A 10,826-nucleotide genomic window follows, 5' to 3' on the forward strand; every position below is an offset into this window, starting at 1 on the left:
GTCCCTGCTCAGATTTGAAAGTCTTGGGAAATGTCTCTAGTTAGCTTATTTCCAGTGTGTTCTATTGACTCATTTATTAGCAAACCAAGAACTCTCGGGAGAATTGAAATATTTTTTAAATTATTCATGACACAATAATAGAGCAACACAAAATCAATCACAGCCTGCACTCCCAGTGAGCACAGTCATATGCATGCTTGCTCACTTAGTCTGAGTCTCTACATCCTCTAAACACCCATAATGCCCGCAGTGGGAGGCAGGAATGCCATCGTGTGCTTTCGGGAAAGGTGGAGACCCTTAGCCCAGGACTGGCAGAAGCCTTTCCAGCTTTACTCCCTTGGTGCCTCAGCTCTGAGGTTTGCCACCTCTCAGGACGCAGGTAGAAGGTAGACAAGGTATAACCTCAACTATTCTACAATTGGTCTTGATTCAGAGCTGGGACCCCTCCCTGAGGGACCCCACCCTAACTTGTGATGACAATACATTGCTCAGAATCCTATTGGGTCTTCTGCAAAGTTAATAGGGACAAGAGTATTGAAGTAGAGGATATGCAAGATCAAGTTCACTCTTTCTGGTTAGTCTTCTATATTCAGTTAAATTACTCAAAGCCTTAGAATCTCTTCCAAGGTATGAAATATGTAATTTACACCAGACAGGGCCTTTGCCCTTTCATTTCATTGTCTCTATTTGGAGTCCTTACCACCTTCAACTTTTTTTTATTCATTTATTTTTAGTTTTCAACATTCACTTCCTTAAGCTTTTGAGTTTTAAATTCTCTCCGCCTCCCTCCCCAAGACTGTGTGCAATCCAATATAGGCTCTACATATACAGTCCTATTAAACATATTTTTTTTAAAGGCAATTGGGGGTTAAGTGACTTGCCAGGGGTCACACAGCTAGTGTCAAGTGATTGGTCTGAGGCCAAATTTGAACTCGGGTCCCCCTGACTCCAGGGCCGGTGCTATATCCACTGTGCCACCTAGCTGCCCCCTATTAAACATATTTTCACATTAGTCATGTTGTAAAGAAGACTTAGAACCAACCACCTTCAACTTTGAAGTCTAAATGGGCACCCTTAAAATAGGATTTTATATCCATCTAATTGTAGGACAAAAGAAAATGGGAGGGAACCAAATATAAATGAGATAGCATTTTGGTGGGGAGGGGGGGTGATGCCACAGGCAAACATATCCTCCATTTATTACAACATTATATTTCTAGTCTTCCGAGATGATGTCCCACTTGTAGGTGCTCCAGAGCTGCTGCAGAAGGCCGGTTGTGCGCTGGCCAGGTCCCCATTTTATTGGCACTTTTTATCCATGAACAGTCTCCTGCATCCCACTTCCCCCACAGCCTCATGAGTAAAATTATTCATGAAAGAGGAACCCTGCTCCAGGACAAAGGTCATGCTGGAGTCGATGACACCGCCCAGCTCCCTGCATAGGCCAGAGTAGCGGACATAACCCCAGGTCAGCTGTGAGATGAGCAAAAGGCCCAGCATGCAGTTGCAGAACTGGGTGACAGTGTTGAGGCCCAGGAAGCCTGTGAAGCCTGAGCTCAGATAGACCATCACAATGAACACAGCTGGCATGTGGAAGAAGCTGAACACTGAGGAAGTGGCTGTACAGCTCCTGGATCAGCTTGCTCTGGTACCGTAGGCTGAAGTCCTTACCCCACATCTTCTTGCTCCTCTTAAACTAGTCCATGACCTGCTTCCAGAACTCATCATGCTTCTTCTACAGGGTGTTGGATGCCAGGCAGGACTTCTCCCCTTTGCAGACCTTTTCCATGTTGCAGATGCCACAGCAGTTAAATTGTTGGCTTCTACAGGGGCCTGAAGCATTGTTTGGGGCAAGGCAGATATTCTCCTTAGTAAATCTTAACATAGGTCCTAAAACACTCCAGCAGACCCTGACAGGAGCCATTGATCTCCTTTTCCACTAACTTGCTTGAATCTAACACAAATAGTATCAACACTTGTAATTGTTCTTTGAATTCAGGAGTGATGTCTCTCAATTTTCCAACCAAGGTCAGGCTGCTGGCCACTTGGAACCCTGGCTACGATAGGAAAAAGTAGGTGACATCAGTAAAAAAACAAAGGAATGTGAATTTGGACGTTCTGAATTTCCTCGTGCTGCTGCTCTTTCACTTTGCAAGCACTTCTCCAGAAATGTCATTCTTCCCTCAAGTCCATAGTTATATTTATAAGGAAAGTTCCAGTCTGGAATCAAAAACATCAGCATCTGGAAAGGTTTCTGGAAAATTTAATTCATTGCCATTCAGTGAACAGCTGCAACTGCTGTAGGTCATCCTCCTGAATGTTCTGGGACAAATTATAAATCTGGATAGAGCTAGTCATGGTACTGAGGGCAAATGTGATGGCATAGTACTTCACTGTTAAATGTCTGTCAAATGAACTTTGAGTATCCATCAAAACTACTGCAACCTTTTTCCCATTAGCCCTCTTCATAGTGAAAATTTCACTTCAGATCTGAATTCCAGTGGTTTCAGGGTCAGAACCCCCTGGCCATGAAAATCCTGTTAAGTGGTTCATTTTCATCACCCAACCTGTGTGGATGGCCACTTTCCTTCTGGTTATATAGGTAGTGAAACAAGAAGTCCAGAAAGAAAGACTTGCCCTTGCAGAAGGCTCCAGCTGCTGATACCACTACCATGTCAAGGTACTTGATGTGCTCTTGAAAGAGGACCCCGGCCAAGGCATTCTCATTCAGCTCAAAAGAATGCTGCTCTTTGTTCACCGAGAGGATCTGCAGGGCCAGACGCCAGGGACTCAATGACATCACCACTGTGCTGTTGTACTGCCACTGTTGAAAGGCCAGATACTGTGAGTAGACATGCCTGCTGAATCACAACCCACTTTTTCAATTGGTCCTGTGTTTTCCTCACTTTCAGCTGAGGTCGCTGCCATTTGCAGAAAAGAAAACATGCAGTGCCTCAACATCCCAGATGTCAGGGCAGCAGAAAATCAACTACACCTAGTAAAAGAAAGACCAAATCTTTCCATTCCACACCCACTGCTGAAATGAAATACCAAGGGTCAGAACTTTACCCTTTTAGCTTAAGGTTATGCTCTCATTAAAATGAAAACTCTGCTCAAAATGGTAACATTTCTAAACTTTTGCTATTTTGACATCTTAGTTTCAAGTGATATGAAGAGGAGAGCCTGAAGACACTGGGTACCTGGAGAAGTGAGAAAAGATGAAGGGAGCCCTGAACAAGTTGTTAAAGATCATCTTCACCTACTTCACAATTTTGCCTGTGACCATCAAGTTCTTTGGAGGCAAGAGAAATGATAATTCCGTTCTGCTATAATTTCAGGGCTGGAAGCTTAGGAGGAAATGAAAATGTTAATCTTCGCTAAATTGAATTTGAGAATGGGGAAGACAAATGGAGATTACAGAAGAGATGAAAAATATCAAAACCAGAATCAAATTCTTTAAGCATTATGGTATAAATGTACAAAAGTCGACCTTCATTTGTGTTGACCTTCATTCCCTTTAGGAATTCACAAAGTAAAAATGTAGTGCAGAGTCCCACATTCTATGCAAGAGCATGAAAATTGTTTTTCAACATTTCCCTCTTTCCTTTGCTTGAATATATCTATAGGTGGAAGAGAGACAAAGAGGTGGGGATTTGGTGGAGAGGGAAGAGGAAAAGGGTCATTATAAGAAATTTTTCTGAACATAGATTTCGGCTGAATCTTGAAGGAAAAACAAAGTCATAACGATCACTAAGACATTCCTGTGGAAGTGGAGTTGAGCTAGCAGAGTAGGAGTAAGAAGTATAATCTAACTTCCCCCAGGAAATCTCCTCCACAAAGATTTAGAAAAGCATGAGTTTAAGTTCCGATCAGCAAAGCCAAGACAACTTCCCAATGAGCCATTTTTTCCAGCCCAGGATGGCTTAGGGAGATAGACAGAGAAGACTGCAGATGGAGAACATAGTCTGTCTAGGAGAACACTATGTGTGCCAGTGCCCATGGATTGAAAGAGAGCCAACTGGGCACTGACACAGTAAGGACTTGGGCAGGAAGAGATCCCAGGAGATTTCTGAATTATCACAGAATACAGGAACAGGGGCCATATGGCAGCTTAGTTGTCCACTACCCACTGCCCAGTTGGAATGGGGCGGGGGATGGGGAGGAGCCTGCAAATTGGAATAGTGGAGAGGAGTGATTGCTAATGGGCCCTAACTGTATACTGAGCAAGGAACAAGTTTGAAAGCAAAAAGTAGTGGTTTGGCTCTGATCCCAGGAACAGAACAGGACCTTAGTTCTAACCTTTAGGTGGGATCTGCAGTAGAAAAACCAGGGCAGCAGTCCCAGACCAAAGGGGAGCCTGCAGTTCAGTCACTCAGAACCAGAATCTGTTAGAAGGTTGATAGTGAATGAGTCATCCTACAGTCTTTTGAAATACTTAAATAGGGACAAGCCTATAGACCCAAACCTAGGTCAGTAATTTGCAGAGCTTACACCAGGAGGGCACTGAGAAGACCTTGCCCAATCACATCACTTTGGGAGCACTGAAAACTTGCAGGCTCCCAGACTGAATTGTGAAGGCAGAAAAAGGATATAAGAGGACGGAAGCATTAAGTCAGAAATATTCCCCAGAATCTGGCACTAGCAAAAAATCCCAAGTAAGAAAGTAAACTGGAAGAATGAGCAAATGAAGAATCCCACCATAATGAGTAATGTGGTGTCAGGGAAGCTCAAGAGGAACAAGTTCAGGATATGAGAATGACTCAGAAAAAAATCTATAAGCAAATCCTCAAAGAAAAACACAGCTTGAACACAAATCCAACCAGAATTTCTGAGAGTTAATTTTTTAAAAAATATTTCGAATGATTTAAGAAATCAAATGAGAGTGATAGAGAAAAAAAACTAGAAAAGAAGTGAGAATGAGAGAAAAATATGAAAAGAGAATTAACAGTTTAGAACAAGAGGTATAAAACCTTATCCAAGAAAATAACATCCTGAAAATTAAAATGGATTTTAAAAGTCATCCTTAAACATTCAAAAGACTGAAAAAGTAGGAAAATATGTGAATTATCTCATAGCAAAAACAATTGACCTGGAAAAGAAATCAAGGAGATAGAATTTAATAATCTTTAGACTACCTGGAAGTCATGCCCAAAAAGAGAGCCTGGACATTACATTTCAAGAAGTCCAGAAAGAAAGGAAAAAACTGCTTAGATCTCTTAGAACAAGAGAGTAAAATAGAAATTGCAAGAACCTACCGGTCACCCAAAATATAAACGCCCAGGACTATTATAGCAAAAATCCAAAGCTGATAGGTAAAAGTAAATTACCACAGACAGTCAAGCAGAATTCAACTCCTGAGGAGCCATAGGCAGGATCATATAAGAGTTAGCAATTTTAAGGGAATTGAGAATTTGGAATATGATATTCTGGAAGGCAAAAGATGTATGTACAGCCAAGAATAACTTAGTCAGCAAAACTGAGAACAATCCCACAGGGTGGGAAATGGAATTTTACCAAAATAAAGGACTTTCAGGAATGTCTGGGTTTCAGCTATACCTGCTTATTTTTTAAGAAACACCCCCCAAATATTACTTGTATGAGGCTTTACTGTTGATAAGTATTGTTCTGAAAAAGGAGTGATAATAGGGGCTTCAGGAGGCAGCAGTTTGTTGGTTCTTGAAGATCTTCTAATGTAGTAGTGAAAAACTCAAATACAAATGGGGCCCACTAAACAAAGATCTTCCTAGTCCCTCAGGCTCAAAACCTAGCAGTCATCTTGGATTCTTCACAAGCCCCCATATCCAATCTGTTGCCAAGACCCGTAGATTTCACCTTCACATCTTCTCTCTAATGTGCTCCCTTCTGTCCTCTGCCGCCATTCTAGTGTAGGTCCTCAAATCACCTCACACCTGAACAGCCTGTAGATGGGTCTGCCTGTGTCGAATCTCCTTCCACAATAAACCATTCTCTATTCAGCCACCAAAGTGATTTTACTAAAGCTTGGGTCCAACAACTGTGTTACCTCCCTTACTCAATAAACACTTGTGGCTCCCTTTTGCCCCCAGGATCAAAAACAAAATTCTGTTTGGCATTCAAAGCCTTTCCAGTCTTCTTTCACCTTACTCCTCCCCAAATGCTTTTTGATCAAGGAATACTGGCCTCCTGGCTATTCAACAAACAAGATATTCCAGCTCTCAGATCGGGGCATTTCTTTGAGTATCCCCCACACCTGGAATGTTCTCCATCCTCATCTCTGTTTCGTCTGGTTCCTTCAAGTCTCAGCTAAAATTCCACGTTCTATAGAAAGCCTTTCCCAGCCTATCTTAGTTCTCCTGCCTTCCCTCTGCTAATTATTTCTTTTCTATCCTCATATAGGGTATCTGGACATAGCTGTTGGCTTGTTGTCTCCCCTATCAGATTGTGAACTTCTCGAAAGCAGTGACTGTCTTTTGCCTCTTTTCATGTCCCCCAGCACTTGGCACAGTACTTGGCACATAGTAGATGTTTAACAGATGTTTACTGACTGATTATTTATGATGAACCCTGAAAACTATAGCTACATCTTCCTAAGGTTCCTACCTTTTTCACTTGGGCAACTATTTCCTTCTAATCAGTCAAAATTATGTTGAGAATAGTTTACTTCACTGTGAGAGAAATGATTATTTCTCTCTCATATTAATAGCGAATTATTAAAATTGGGGAGACCTTGGCTTTTTTTCCCTGTCCTATTTCCTTGTCCAGTCTCTCAAGGACAGGGCTGATGGAAAATACGATTAACATTCTCCTTGTTCTGGGTATTGCTACTCCACCCAGCTAGCTCAGGCTTGGATGGGGAATATAGATTCTTCATCTAGATCACCCAAGGCTGAGGGTGGTCTAGGTTGCTGTGCTTGTTTGTCCTTCTTTCTTTCCAGAAAGGAAGGTCCAGAGGACCATGACGTCAGGAAGATGGTGCCGTGCCTTGCAAGTGAATTGGATTAAAGTGAGGGAGAGCTATACAAGGTCACCAGCCTCACTTTCTCCTCCTGAACTATCTAGATCAGGAGAACTAGAGATGCTCCCCCACCCCACAATTGAAGGTAGGGGCTCAGTAGGAAAGACTAGCATAGGGCATAAGAAGAAGAATATCAGAGAGGTCTAGGTTAGCATCTGTATTCTCAGATCTTAGCACAGTTCTTGGCCCATGGTAAGTACTTAATAAGTGCTCTATCTATCTAATCATTCAACCAATTAAAATGTTTTTTTTTAATTTTTCTATAACACAACCCACATACCGCTTTCTTATCTACAGGGATATCTTGACACACATAAGTGACTTGTTGAAATCTAGGTATATTTTGTCTATAGCATTCCCAGAAATACAGAACACCTTAGAGTAAGCAGGAACCTGAAAAGTTATCTTTTCCAATTCATATCTAAATATCTCTCTCCTCTATATCTCAGACAAGTGGTTATCCAGTGATCTTTACTTCAAGAACTCTACTGATGGAGAATCCCTTACAAAAGTAGAATTTATTCTACTTTTAGATAGCTTATAATTGTAAATAACTAGTACCTCACCCATCAGGGTAATAATGCTGATCTATCAGTATAACAAACTTTTCAAAAAGAAGGTAAGGTAAACTAGTATGACTTGTTCTTGATTTTCCTATGTTGGCTTTCTGTATTTTCCAAAAAAAGTGCTAATAAACCAACTCTTTAATATGTTCTAGAATTCTAACATTAATCAAAGTCACGTTCATTGCCCTCTAGTAGTAGAATTCACTCGCATTTAATTTTTGAAAATTTGGATATTTGCCCATCTTCAGTTGCATGGCTCCTCCATTTAATTTTCAAATAAATTTTTATTGATAGCTTTGTTTTCATGTCACCTTTATTACCCTATTTATCTCCACCATTACCACTAAGATCCATCCCTTAAAATAAAGGGGGGGAAATAAGCAAGTTTAACAATTCAGCAAAATTAACCACAATATTAAAAAAAGGTTTGGCATTAAATGTGATTTTTCACATGCATGTTCCTCCACCTCTGCAATGAAGGGACTGCCTTGTCATCTTTTCTTTCAGAGCAAGTTTGGTCATTTTAATTTTATATGAGTCAAATTTGATGGCTTTGTGACTGTTCTTTTCATTTCTTTCTACTTATGTTGTTGTAATAATACTATATAATTTTCCTAGTTCTGCTCACTACACTTTGCATCAGTTCATATAAATCTTCCCATTCACTATATTCTTCAACTTCATAGTTTCTTATGGTTCAGTAATATTCCATTTTATACACATAGTACAATTTGTTTAGCTATTTCCCAAATGACAGGCATCTTAAGAAATACTTGGTACTTTGTACTTTGTCTTCAATTCTTTGCTACCACTTAAAAGGCTACTATAAATATTTTATGGAGCCTTTTGTTTTATTATTGACCTCTTTTAGGTATATGCTTAGCAGTAGAAGCTGTGAATCAAAGGTATAGACTTTTACTCACTTTCTTTGCAGAATTCTGAATTGCTTCCTACAATGGTTAAAAATGCATTAATATGCCCATATTTCCACAATCCCTCAAACACTGACTATTCCCATCTTTTGTCTTTATGAATTTGCTGGGTCTGCAAGAAAATCTCAAGGCTATTAATGATTTTTTCTTCTTCCATTATTAGTGATTTGGATCCTCTTGATTGATTTTTCAAGGATCGCTCACAGTGGATCAGCAATCACATTTAAAAATTCCTTCAGTAACGTGGGATGTAGTTCATTTTAACCTAGCAATTTGGACTCAAGGAACATGGTTAGGTCCTTTATTCCCATATCTTTATTTACCTTGGAGTTCATTCTCTTTTAACTAGTTTCCCTTATATTTTCCAACTTGAAAAATAGGTTTCCTTAAGAGAATTTAAGCAAAACAGGAGTCAAGCTACTCCATTAACATCATCTCACTCATCTGACACAGCAGTCATTACTTCTGTGATCTTGCTTTTGTTTTTTGAAAGTGCTTTTATTTGTTTGTTTTTTACACAAGCATTTCATGCTTCAACTCACTCTAGGGTTTAGAGTTCTAGACGTACGTATGGGTTCATTCACCTTAATTTCATTCTCTTACTTTTATCTACTGTACCTGTCCTTTTCAAGTCAGATTTTGTTGACAAGATTCCTGGGCATCCAAACAGATTTTTTTAGCAGCTCTTTACCTTTCTTTCTCATTGAAATTATTTGTGCTTGTGTCACCATTTTTTTTTGAGAGTCCCTTTTGGGACAATCTCATTTGCAAAATTTTAAGCAATGAGACCTTACCTATGCTTTCTTTGAACTCTTTAAAATCTTTCCTAAAATCTTGGGTGCATGCTATCCTATGACCAATTTTCAATTTCTTATCTGTTAAGACCTATCAAAATTCCCATAATTCCTAGCTTAGTAGTCTGTTCTTTTTTTTTTCTTTTTTCTTTTTTGTGGTCAACATCAAGTCCCAAGTAGTATTTCCTCTCGTTGCTTCCTCCATCATTTAAAAAATGTCAGAAAGGCAAAACAAGAATGTATGATCCCCTCTACCCTTAGCAGAGAAAATTAAGATTCAGATACTGTTATAATAGTTGAAGATCAACTTCAGTGCTATATCCTGTCTCTGTGCTTTATGATTTGCTCCCGGAGTCTTCTGGCAGGGCAATGTGAAGGATATTTCTACCACATTATTGTTTCTTTTATCTGACATAATCCTTTTGAGTAAGGCATACCATTCTACTCCAGTCATGAGCCAATTTTCACCAAGTCTCAGTGGTATTTATGATGTCAAATTTCCTATGATATCTGCTATTTTCTGACTTAATGTTTGTATGTGGACAATTTTCTCTTCTCCTTCCTCCCATTTTCATGGTAAAACTCTCTTTATCTGATCTGTAAGTCTCCAAGCAAATAGACTTGTCTTTCCTCTTGACAAATATATTTTATCTTTGACCAAGAATCTATCATTCCTGTATTTTAAATTTTGGTCCAAAAATACGGATCCCATATTATTTTAAGAAGAAAATTCTTAACAATTGGAGCTCTCCGTAAGTAGAATGGTCTGCCTCAGGAGCCAATTACTTCACCCATATTGGAAGCTGTTCAGTAAAGACCACTCATTAGGGTGTGTGTGGGGGTTGTTTCCCATTCAGGTACTGGTTAGAATAGTTAGCCTCATAAGGTCTCTTCCATCTCAAAGATTCTATGATTCCCTAAGTAGTTGTTCACTTCACATATCTTTTTTTTTATCCTCTGATTCTCCTACTTTCAAAGGAGCCCTTAAGACTTTCATTTTCTTGCCAAGACCTTTATAATCCCTACAGATACTCTCCAGGGTTCTACTGGGGTTATCATTTGTTTCCATCTGAACCACTAAAAGTCATTATGTGTGGTATAGCCTCAGAGTTTCTCCATCAATCATGTCTCTGTTACATATCCTAGGAAGAAGTGATTATTCCCTGTTCTTTGATATTTGATATCCTCAGTTTCTCTCAGCAGGGAGTTGCCAACCATAATTTGTGTCTCCTTTCTTTGACCATCATTGGATTCCTGCCTTCTTTGCTAGTACAATTTAAGAATCCTGTAGAGCCTAAGACATTGCTTTTTTCTCAGAGGGTCCAGCTCCGTGAAAAGACCCTTGAACCTATTAGATAACTCCCCATATTTTGTCCTTTAGCTTTCCTCCCTTTAGGTTTATTGTCTTATTTTCCCTTTAAGAGCTTCTATTCTTTCAAAGAATACTTCCCTAGCATTGCTAAATGTAGACAGGCATTCCATTCCACCTTCTCCACTAATAGATAGATCAACCTATATTTTATATTCATGTAGTTGCTAC

The 10,826-nt window shown here is 39.6% G+C and overlaps 1 pseudogene; it reads right to left on the minus strand.

Annotated features, from left to right (window-relative positions):
• Positions 1 to 1,299: 1,299 nt before the first annotated feature.
• LOC110198773 (atlastin-3-like) lies at positions 1,300 to 2,800 on the minus strand (annotated as a pseudogene).
• Between the last annotated feature and the right edge of the window lie 8,026 nt (positions 2,801 to 10,826).

The sequence above is a fragment of the Phascolarctos cinereus genome, unplaced genomic scaffold (assembly GCF_003287225.1).
Source record: "Phascolarctos cinereus isolate Bilbo 61053 unplaced genomic scaffold, phaCin_HiC Scaffold_726;HRSCAF=1367, whole genome shotgun sequence".
Lineage (NCBI taxonomy): Eukaryota > Metazoa > Chordata > Mammalia > Diprotodontia > Phascolarctidae > Phascolarctos > Phascolarctos cinereus.